Source organism: Gopherus evgoodei, unplaced genomic scaffold (assembly GCF_007399415.2).
Source record: "Gopherus evgoodei ecotype Sinaloan lineage unplaced genomic scaffold, rGopEvg1_v1.p scaffold_40_arrow_ctg1, whole genome shotgun sequence".
In the NCBI taxonomy this organism is placed as follows: Eukaryota; Metazoa; Chordata; order Testudines; family Testudinidae; genus Gopherus; species Gopherus evgoodei.
This window is the reverse complement of record NW_022060061.1, coordinates 1718202-1729598: the sequence shown is the minus strand read 5'-3', so window position 1 is coordinate 1729598 and position 11397 is coordinate 1718202. Positions and strand designations below refer to the sequence as shown.

Genomic DNA, 11397 nt, shown 5'->3' with positions numbered 1-11397 from the left:
AGGGGCTGCACAAACACAGAACAAAAAGGCAGTCTCTGCCCCCAAAAGCTTCCAATTTAATTCAACTTCCCCTGCAACTCGTTTGCTCTTAAGGCAAAGATGGATTGTTGTCATGTCGCAGGCAATGAGGCACAAGCTCTGTTAATTTCTGTGCAGATTCAGCCACCTAATGGGACCTTCTTTTTTTAAAACTAGGCTCCTTCGGGACTTTTCCCCTATAGGAAGGCTACAACGTTCTATTCCCCCACCCTGCACATCTGACGTGAGCCAGCAAAGATGCTGTTTCAGTCCAGTCCTCACCCCAAAATATACCAGCCTCTCACCCCTAGAATGGAGAAACACTGATCCAAACCTCCAGGGTTACTGGTGCTGGAGAATATATGACCCCGCTCCCTGATCTCTCTCAGTCTGCTCAGCTTTATCTGACTCAGACATGTGTTCTGGTCCCTACTCAAATTATTCCACTTTCCACCAGCCCCCAACTGCCCTACCTTTAGTCTGAGGATATGCAGCCCCCAACTTTTCTTATATCCCTCCCCCCGCAACTGCATCTGGAAGGGCTCATTGATACTGTACTAATTCCCCAGCCTGTCTGAGCAGATCACAGAATCATAGAACTGGAAGGGACCTCTGGAGGTCTTCTAGTCCAGTCCCCAGCACTCTGGGCATGATGTTCTTGGTCTTCCCCCTCCCAGTCTGAGGCCAGCTGGGTGGAGGATGCTGTCCTAGAACCTCCCTGTCTGGTTTAGATCCCCCCTTAACTATGTCCTTCTGCTCTAAACAGGGTGACCAGACGTTGGGACGCAATTTGTCCCGATATTTCGCTCTGCTGGCAGCACGCGCTTTTTTTGTTTTTGCTCCGCCGGCAGACACCGCCCCCCCCCCCCGCTCCCCGGGTGTCCCGATATTTTCTTCCTCTCATCTGGTCACCCCAGTGCTAAGGGAGCAGAGCAGAGGCTGTTCTAGACTCACTAGCTCTTCTAGAACCCAAGTTCGAGACCGCTCTGGGCCCAGATCCTAGTCTGGTGGGCTGTTCTAGGCTCCGCCCTGTACTAGACTCTCCAGTCTCAGACTGGGCCACAGCAGCCATAGCTCTAGACCGCTCGGGTGGCCGAGCAGCAACTCTGGTTCTAGATCCCGCCCTGTTCCAGCCCCGCGCTCCAGAGCCCGGCCGCAGCTGCCGGGCTATTAGGAGGAGTTCGGCCCAGCCCGGCAGCCGGCAGCGCCCCGGGCATCTCGCTGCCCGCCCCGCCCCGCCCCGCCCCGAGCCCGGCCCCTTTCCCGGAGCTCAGGCGCCCCGGGACAGGCGGCTCGGAGACGCGGCCCGGCCCCTGCCCCGCCCCGGGTAACCCGGCAACGGGCCATACAAACTGGGGAAATGGGGCGTGCGGGGGGCTGAGATACAGAGGGGTTCGGTGGGTTTGGGGGGGGCATGGGGCTCGGGGAGAAGGTGGGTCTCGGGGGGTGATATACAGTGGGGGTTGTGGGCTCAGGGAGAAGGTGGGTCTTGGGGGATGATATACAGAGGGGGTTGGGGGGCTCAGGGAGAAGGTGGGTCTTGGGGGGGCTCGGGGAGAAGGTGGGTTTGGGGGCGGGTTGATATACAGAGGGGGTTGGGGGGCTCGGGGAGAAGGTGGATTTCAGGGTGGGTTGATATACAGAGGGGGTTGGGGGGCTTGGGGAGAAGGTGGATCTCAGGGGGGGCTGATATACAGAGGAGGTTGGGGGCTCAGGGAGAAGGTGGGTTTGGGGGGGCTCAGGGAGAAGGTGGGTCTCGGGGGGGCTGATATACAGAGAGGGTTGCAGGGCTCGGAGAGATGATGGGGTGGGTTGATATACAGAGGAGGTTGGGGGGCTCAGGAGGGAGATGTGGGTCAGAGGGCTGGATATTCAGATGAGGGTGAGTGCTCAGGAAGAAGAGGGGTTTGGGGTGAGGAAAGAATGGGAATTTGGGGGTCCTGGATATACAGGGGGGTTGGGGACATCAGATGCTCCCAGATGAGCGTGGCTGTGTTTTACTCTAGTGTAAATGATGACATGAGATGTCCCTTGATTTAAGGACAGGAAGTGAAGGAGAATCCTGTAGCCCATGAAAGCTGGGGAAGAGGGCGGGTGTCAGGATTTAGGGGGCAGAATGGAATTAACTCCCTAGTCTTCCAAAAAGTCCTTTGTTATTCACAAGGACTTCAGGGCAGTTGAAAGTTTTGGGCGAAGCAGGAATAACCTATTGTCAGCCCATGAAACAAGTGGCTTGTTTCGGGGTGGGGAAGTTCTCCCTCCCCCAAGCCCTTTCATACCAGAGTGGGCTGTTAACGTTCAGGTTAATACAGGTGAGGAAACTGAGGCACAGAAAGGGGCAGATTCCCATGACAAACAGGGTAGGATTAGGATTCACCACGCTGAAGCTGCAGTGTTTTAGTGCAGCGCTACAATCGCCTGCACCAGTATAAAGGTGCTGATACAGGTAGGGAAGAGGACCAGGCTATCCTGTATAAGGCACTTCTATTCTGATATAACAGCACCCACGCTAGGGGTACTGGTGGAGCTATACTGGTAATAATCACACCCCTGCTGAACTGACCACACTTATACAGACACTGGGAAGAACAAGGCTACACAGTTAATTCCGGGCACAGGAACACAGGACTAGCAGGGACCTCCTGGGTCACCAAGCCCAGTCCAAGCAGTTGCAGGCCACTCCTTCCAATAATCCCATTTGTGAATTTATCAAGCGGAAATCTCAGCCCGCAGCACTTTGCAGCTAGGTGAGGAATGGATGTGGGGCGGGATCCTGTGGGCGGGAGTCTGTTTGGGTGTGGCGCTCCATTGAAATTGGTGGAACTGGCCCCCGGGTGATCTCAGCATAAGGCCCTAATGCAGGTAAGGCGGAGAGGTCACACCTGTATCCCCCCATTTGGGGTTTTGACCATGACTTGCTATGTGGAGGTTAAAAACAATAGAGGCGCGACTTCGCTAGGAGACACTCAGGTCTTCCAAGGGGTCTCAACTCAATCAGTGTTTCTCGACTTGGGGCTTGCAGCCCCGAGGGTGGGCCCAGGACTGGTTTTGGGGGTTGCAAATGCAGAGCTGGCCTGAGGAGGTGGCAAGCAGGGCAGTTGCCTGGGGGCCCATGCCTTAGGAGCCCCCCACGCAGGCAAGTTACATGCTTCAGCCCCGAGCAGTAGGGCCTGGTATTTAGATGAGGCTCACAAGTGAAAACCGGCTCAGTATCCCACTGAGATGTCAGTGTAATACTGACACTCCAATGGATTCATTGATAATTATGTGATAAAAATGACCAAGCAAGCAATTGTTCAGTAACAGTGGGGCTGTGACACTTTTGTATTTTTATGTCTGATTTGGTAAGCAATTCATTTTAAAATTACTCTCAAGACAAATCAAATTCCTGAACGGGGCACAAATCATCTGCAAAGGAGACCTGGCGCTAGACAATTCCCCTCATATTGTTAGAGCTACCCTGGATGTCCACACTCGCTCAGAAGCCAGCTCACTCCCAACACAGGTGAAGAGAGAAGGGGCTGTGCGGCTTCTTTTCTCAGCAATGCTGTCCGTCGGGCCAGGAAATACAGGGTTTGGGAGCAGAATCTCTCCCATTGTCTCCAAAGCCACATGCTCCCAGCTGCACAGGCTGAATGAGACATGCCTAACTGAGGCAGCCATGTGCTCTCCAACCAGTGGGGTGTTTGCTTGCTGCGTTGTGGTACGACACTCTGTTGCCAGTACAGCCGTCCACTCCGTTGTCTGCCTGTGCCTTTCCTAGCAGAAGATTAGGGAAAACCCAGGAATTCCCCTCTGCTTTTGTCAGCCCATAGGTAACAGACCATCTCTGGCTTGCGTCAGACTCTGGTCGAGGTCAGATTTGCTTTCCTGTGATAAGCCGGGCCGCACACACACACACCAGGCTATTATCTCCATAGCAACGCTACATACAGACATTAAACAGTGTTTAACTTCGGAAGTCGGCAAAGCCGCAGGACGTCACTGTGGTTATTCCAGCTATGCGAGGCCTATAATATAACACTTAATTCAGTGCAGGTTGCCCATGGGGGCTGAAGCTGAGACTTTTTTTTCTCTCAATGCAAATCTCTGTAATTTGAGCAGCCTCGACACCCCCACCCCCAACTGTTTTTTTTCTGCCATAGCAACAGGCCGTTTTATTGACGGTGGGTATCCCCGTGTTGTTCATCCTGCAAGTGTCTTTCCCGGAGTCCCAGACACAAAGTAACCAAGAGCCCAGAAATGCTAGTCACACACTCAGACGTAGAATCCAGAGATCTGAAAATACTTCAGACATTGGTTAACTGTGCCTTGATACCCCTCCCATCTCCTCTGAGGGAAAAGTTATTAGACTCGTTGTATAAAGGGGGAAACTGAGGCACAGCGAGAAAAAGGAATAGCTCAAGGTCACATGGTGAAGGCAGTGCCCAAGTTGAGTCCTGCCTCCAAGCCTCCTGCTCCAGCTACCAGACCATGCTGTGTCTCTGAGCTGGGAATGCAACTGAGGAATCCTGACCCACAGTCCCCTCCTGCTGTAACCATCAGAGAGGGGCAGAGAGCCCATTTGTCCTCTGCTCCAACTACGAGACAACATTCTCCTCCCAGAGCTGGGAATTGAACCCAAGAGTCCTGAATCCCCTCCACAGAGGCAGCTAGGAGGCTCCAAATCCCCCCCACCCCCATTTGGTGCTGGGAGGTGCTGAGAGAATAAGTCAGATCCCCAGCAGGTCTAAATCAGCCACAGTCAACGGGGCCCAATCCCCAGCTGGCATAATTTAACATGACTCTGTGGAAGTCAATGGAGCTCTGCCAGTTTTGACCAGCGGAGGCCCTGGCCCAGCAGGTGAAGCGTCACCTCTCAGAGATGCCACTCCCCGCTGGCTCTGGCCAGAGCTGACACATCTTGCTTCAGCCTCACGTGATTCTAGTGAGTCAGCGTGACTGGGGTGGGCACTGCAGTCTGGCCATGCCATCTGGGTGTCTCGGTCACTCAGCCCCAAGGGGAATTGGTTAGTCGGGCCATGGCTTGGGTCCTCGGCTGGGGAGCGCTCACAGGCACTGATTCATGGTGAGTCCTGATGCACTGGCTTTAATACTGACTTGGAGAAGAGCACCTCTGACTGCGTTACCCACACCAATCCCTGCAGCACTGCACCCCCCCCCACACACACACATCACATTGGGGTCAGCACCGACTGCCAGGGGAGAGTACCCCCTACTGAACCACCCCCCTGCTCCCTGCAGCGCAGCGCCCCCCGGCACCATGCTGGGGCATGGAGCTCAGCGCTGACTTAGGGGACAGAACGCCTTGCCCACACTGCTCTCTGCAGCACCCTGAGATTTCCTTGGTAGCCGCGCAGCCAAGGAGTAACCCACGCCAATGCTGCTGAAACAAACGCCGCCCCATGGAGATACAGCAGAGGGTTTCGCTGTCTTTTAAAAATCTTTTTGCCTATGAGGAATAATTGTTTCATTTCTTTTCCAGTAGCACTTTGGACAGTGAGTGAAGTAGAAGAGTGTCTACCTACCTATCTTTTCTTTTCTTTCTTTCTTTCCATAGATTCCAACACCAGAAGGGACCTCTGTGATAATCTAATCTGACCTCCTGTGTAACATGGGCCAGAGAACAGCCCTCCACAAATTCCTAAAGCAGAAGCTTTTAGAAGAAAACATCCAATTTTACTTTTAAAATGGCCAGTGAGGGAAAAGCCACCACAACCCTTGGTAAATTGTTCCAGGGGTTAATTACCCTCACTGTTAAAATTCTATCTATCCACCCATTCTCCCCTTCCCTTCCCCATGCACACCTCTCTCTCTCTCACTGAGAAAGGGTACTTATTCCCAGAGTGTCTGTCCGCCCTATGGTTCCTACAAGAAACAAATACCCATATTTGCCAGTCCTTCCCAACTGCCCCAGCCTGGCCCAGGAGGGGTTAACCAATGGCTCGTGCTGTGTGCTGTGCTCTGGCTGAATATTGCAACCTCGCCACCTCGGTACTGGCTGGCGTCACAGCAGGTCACCATGGAGACCTTGGAAGTTCCTAAATACAATTATTGTGAGGTTTTAAATTTCCTCCGTGCTCAGAATGAAGCTAAACAATAGCAGGATAGAAACAATATGCCTTGTGCATCCCAGCGTGGGGACCAGCATTGGCTCTCACGCACACTCCCTCCGGTGTGCTACCCCCTCTGTCCCACACTCCCTCTCCACCGCACTCTCTCGTGCCACACACTCGCCCACACTTTTCTCTCATGCCCTTTTCACTTTCTGTATCTCACCATCCTTTTAATACGCCTTTTGGTCTGTGTTGTACAGTGCCTAGCGCATCAGTCCTGGTCCATGACGACGCTCATAGGCGCTAACATAATACCCCTCATTGATAACGTGCAGCCACCCTCACTCGTCGCACGGATTCACAGCAATGAATTCATACGCACTGGTGCAAACAACTGCTGAAGGGGCAGAGAGACGATGACCCAGGCCCTGTCCCACATACAGAACTTCCCAGCCATCTACAAACCCTGCTGTATAACCGCGGGTTCTGGGAGGGGTCTTTGTAGCGCAGATGACTGGCGAGTGTTTGTAGGAGCGTTTCGCATGCTAGTGACTCACTCCTCCGCTGGATGATGGTGCATGGGCCTCTTCCTTCGTTTTGCTTTTGTTTGGTATCCCTGCACCATGTTGTCATGTTCCACGCTCCAAATTCCTCCCAGACCCACAATGAAGGCAAATGATGTTTCTGCCCAAACCCACGAAGCTCAGGAGAAATGTGACCTTAGTGTTTAAAAATAAACCCAGGCAGCATAGCCAGGATATAGGGCCGGGTTGGGTTTTTCACTTTTTTCCCCTTTCCTTTCTTCTCCTCAGGACTCTACCTGGACAATCACAGACTGTGGCAGCCCATCCAGCTGTGTCCATTCCCCATCGCCTGGCCCATAACATCTGGATTGCTCCAGAATGCTCACTTCCTGTTGGCGCCCAGATGATGAAAGCTGGAGGTAAAAATAAAATTAGTCCTTTGGAAAAGCTAAAGCAGGCAAACCACATTCTCTCAAGTCCCTCCAACTGCTCAGCTCAGACATTTGGTATCAGTTAGGACAGACTTTTTTTTCCAGTTACTAATTTTAAATGTACACACGCCGTATTCAGATACACACAAAGAACATTCATACACACACACATTGAATTCAAATCGTTACACACACATGCTGTATGCAAACGCACACAAATGTTGCTTCAAAACACTATTCAAACACACATACATAGAGCTGCATGCACACACAGACATGCTGCATTCAAATACACAGATGCTGCATTCTCTCTCTCACACACACACACGAACAAATGCACACAGAGCTACAGCAGAGCTGAGTTTTAATTTAAAATACTCACTGAGAATCTGTCAGTGATTATCCTTGTGTGACAATTTGGGTGAGAAATGGCCAGAAAGCAGAAATACTAGTACTTTGGGGGCAAATTTACAGCTGAACAGCTTTCTGTGTGTTTCTATCCAAAGCTCTCACAAGCACTGGGATTATGAACTCTGTTGGAAAGATGGGGAAACTGAGGCACGAACCAAGGCGGTCGTTCTTCCCAAGTTCACACATGTTGAATCAGGATAACAAGCAAGTTGCCCAGCTCATACTGCCACCTTCAGCCAAGTTACAGTGTCTCGCCAGGTGATTTTACCATCACTCTGGTATCTGGGCACATAATACTTTTGACAACGTTCGTACGTGGTTCTGGCTCCTTTGATTCTAAAGGAACCCCCAAAGCGCTAGTGATCACTTTGCTTTGCCACGGAAACATAGGCACCTCTAGGGTGGGACACAGCTCTGTGCTGTTTGGTTGTTGACCATCCAGATCACAGGTGGCTTCACTACAGGGGTTTACCTACGGATCAGCATCGTTCAAGCTGAAACACACTAAACAACTGGAAGATACTAGTCAAGAGGCAGCTGAAAAGGCCTCAGAGGCCGTGGTACACAAGGTGGTTCGAGAAGGTGCAGCTGGGAGTCAGGACTCCAGGGTTCTAGTCATCACTCTGGGAAGTAAGTGGGGTGTACTGATAGCTTGGGGCAGGGGGGTGCAGAGAGCCCTGACTCCTAGGTTCCATTCCTGGCTGTGGGAGGGGAACGGTTCTAGTGGTTAGAGCAGACAGTGAGGAGACTTAGGATGCAGTCCCAGTTTCGGGAAGGAATGCTGATGGCTGGCTAGTGGAGCAGGGATAAAAGCCAGCACTCCTGGGTTTCCTTCTTGTCTCTAGCAGGAAGTGTTGCCTGGGATTGAAAGCACAGGACAGGAGAGCTGGGGCCAGATGGAAGTCAGCATAGCTCCATTAAAGCCAACTGCACGAGGCCCATTTGCACCAGCTGAGGACCTAGATCCCACATTCCACCGGCAGCTGTGCCACTCACTCACTATGTCCTGGGGGACAAGCTTCTTCCCCGCTCTGTGCCTCAATTTCTTCTTCCGTAAAATGGTGGTCAGGGCTGGAGGAAGGCGGTGGTGACATTCCTCCACCTCCATGCAGTGGGGGGAGGGTGCAGCACAGAGGGGGCTTGTAGTTGACCAGTGACTGCAAAGCTCGCCCCAATCCGCGAAGAGGGCAAAGGAATCTCTGACCATGATCCAGTCGACTTGCCCGTAACACAAGGCAGACATGTGCTGAACATGCATCCCACACGTATGTGCACACACTGGCAGTTTCTACTGCAGACACAGATTTTCCAGAGCAACTGCCTCACTCCCCTGGCACTCCCCTTCCCGTAAACAACTTCATTGCAGGTCGGTGGTGAAAAGGAGCTTTAATCGCTCTGGCACTGTCGCCGGTCTGAGGATGCTGGCTGGATTTAGCCCCAGCAGCAGCGGCTCTCCAAGATATTTCAGCAACCAGGGCCTGATTATGAGTTTAAAATCCCCTTTTCAAGTGCTGTGCAGACCTCCATTAAGGTTTAATTTAAAAGCCCTGTCTGCCCCACTCCTCCTGCCTCTTTATAAATACAGGATTGCTATAAACTGAAGTCTCATGGACTGTTGTTTTTTTCTTCTGTGGAAGGTTTATTTTTTGCGTTTGATCTTCCTGGGTGGAATGGGCTTCACTTCCAGTCTAACCGCGTGGATCACTCGTTCGAAAGATAGATTCCAGCACGAAGGGCTAGGACTCCTGGGTTCTGTGCCCAGCTCCAGGAGGTCTAGAGGTCAGAGAAGAAGGGACTGGGAGTCAGGACTCCTGCATCTTATTCTAGGATCTGGGAAGAAGTGTGGTCCAGTGTGGAGAGCAGGAGAATGAGGGGCAGGACTCCTGGGCTCTGTTCTGAACTCTTGGGCAGTGTGTGGTCCACAGCAGAGATTGAGGGAATAGGAGTCAGTGCTCCTGTTCTCTACCCAGAGCTCTCGAAGGGGAACATGGTAAAAAAAATTAAAAAAAATAGTGCAAGGAACTGCAGGAGATCTCTGTTCTGTTCCCAGCTCTGCCACTGGCTCATCCTTGGGAAGGTCACGTTACTTTTTGTGCCTCAGTTTCCCTGTCAATAACAGATGGGTGCTAATACTTCCAGCCTCCCCAGGGGACCAGCCAGGCTACATTAATTAATGTAAATACTCTCCCACGAGCGCTCTTGCTGGTATTTCAGAGCAGTCACTGGGGACCCTGCCTGTGCTATATTAACTCTTAAAACGCTGGCATCCTTCCAGCCTGGCAGCCACATGAATACTTAGGAGGACGTCCGCCTGTCTATCTATCTAATCTCTCCAGAGACTTGTCTAGTGGCTAATGTGCAGGAGACAGCCAGTCACGAGGCCTGGCATCTATTCCTGGTCCTGAGATTGACTCCATGGGTGACCTTGGGCGAGTCCCTTCCCCTCCCTCTGCCTCAGTTTCCCCCCCAGTGTAAAATCGGAGGGAACTTGACCTCTCTCTCACGGGGAGGCAGGGAGATGGTGAGACTGAATTTACTAATGATTACAAAGGGCATGGAGCTCTTCAGAGGGGAGTTGGGGGAAAGGGCAAATCCTTGGCCCTTAGCTTTCTCCCCTGCACTACCAGGGTCAAGAGGAGTTTTGCCACCAGCTTCAGTAGGAACTTGGAGGGCATCTACCATTCTGGGATTTTGAAGTGCTCCAGAAATAGCAATGCGGCTGAGCAGGAGGATAGCCTTGTGGTTACAGGGCACTGGACTAGGACCTAGTCAATATAGCTTCTAGCCCTGGGTCTGCCACTGTCTTCCTGAGTGACCTTGGGTCTGTCACTTTGTCTCTCTGGGCCTCAGTCCCCCAATCTACAAAAGGAGGTGGAGGATCCTTCATTTGTCTGACTCCTGTCTAGTTAGTCTGGGGCTGCAACTGTCTCTCCCTATGTGTCTGTGCAGTGCCCAGCACTACAGGGCCCTAATCTCAGTCTGGGCAGTACATGATACAGTATGGGCCCGGATCTCACATGGGGCCTCCAGGTGCCACTAGGAAGCAGGGAGGCCATATGGGGAAACTGAGGCAGAGAGAGGGGAGATGACTTACCAAGGTCACAAAGCAAGTTGGGGGTAGAGCCATGGATAGAACTCAGGCACCCTGTCCTCCAGTCCTGTACCAACACCACAAGCCACTGTTCCTTCCTTAGATGTTGTGTTTGTATGGCACCCCCCACAACAGGGTCCTGGTCCATGACTAAGGCTCCCTAGTGCTCCCACAATACCCCTAATATATAACGTACAGTGCCCAGCCCACTAGGGTCCCTGTCCATTTGATTAATAAGAAGATACATTTGCCTTTAGAAGTACAGGGTAAGGTGAAAAGGAAACTGGGGGTTCAGGGCACTAAGTGATTACAGAGGGAGCCGGAAGAGAGGGTCAGTCCCACAGTTATCCTGGCATTTCGCAGCGTTTCAGGGTGTCACGTGACTGATTTATTAAAGCACCAAATGGTGTCAGTGTCCCTGTTCTAAATGGATTCTGAATGTGAGGGCGATATAGTCGCTGCAGACACAGGCGTGGCAGGAGGGGGCCAGGAGCCAACGGAGCTATTTCTGTATTCAATACGTATATATTTAAAATCCCTCATGTCTTTCACGCAGGGCCCCAGGAGTCAGACAGCCCCAGGACTGGATAGAGAGCTAAGGCCCATGCCCAGGGCCCCGGCACCAGGACTTGCACGATGAGATCAGAATCTCAGTTTTCACTACAAAATGCCCGTGTATTTCTAGCCTTCCTGGATGCAAAGGAAAGCTGGATAATGCAAACTGAGGGGACGCAATGCCTGCCTGAGCCTGTGATACTGGCTCCGAGATGTGGGACCTGTCCTATTCACCTTCAGCTGCTGGCAACCTAAGGGCTGTGGGGCCACAGAATGCGGGGTGGGGGTTGCTGTCACAGGGGAAGCCAAGG

At 52.2% G+C, this 11397-nt stretch overlaps 1 long non-coding RNA gene across 2 annotated transcripts; it reads left to right on the top strand.

Moving 5' to 3' along the window:
• The first annotated feature begins 1287 nt into the window (after window positions 1-1287).
• On the top strand, window positions 1288-11168 carry LOC115642416. 2 transcript variants are annotated; one of them, XR_003998192.1, is made up of 4 exons: window positions 1288-1345; window positions 5579-5742; window positions 6887-7017; window positions 11088-11168. It is a non-coding gene; the product is annotated as an uncharacterized LOC115642416 (long non-coding RNA). The 2 variants fall into 2 exon arrangements; XR_003998193.1 differs by lacking the exon at window positions 1288-1345 and adding an exon at window positions 2419-2765.
• Window positions 11169-11397: the final 229 nt, after the last annotated feature.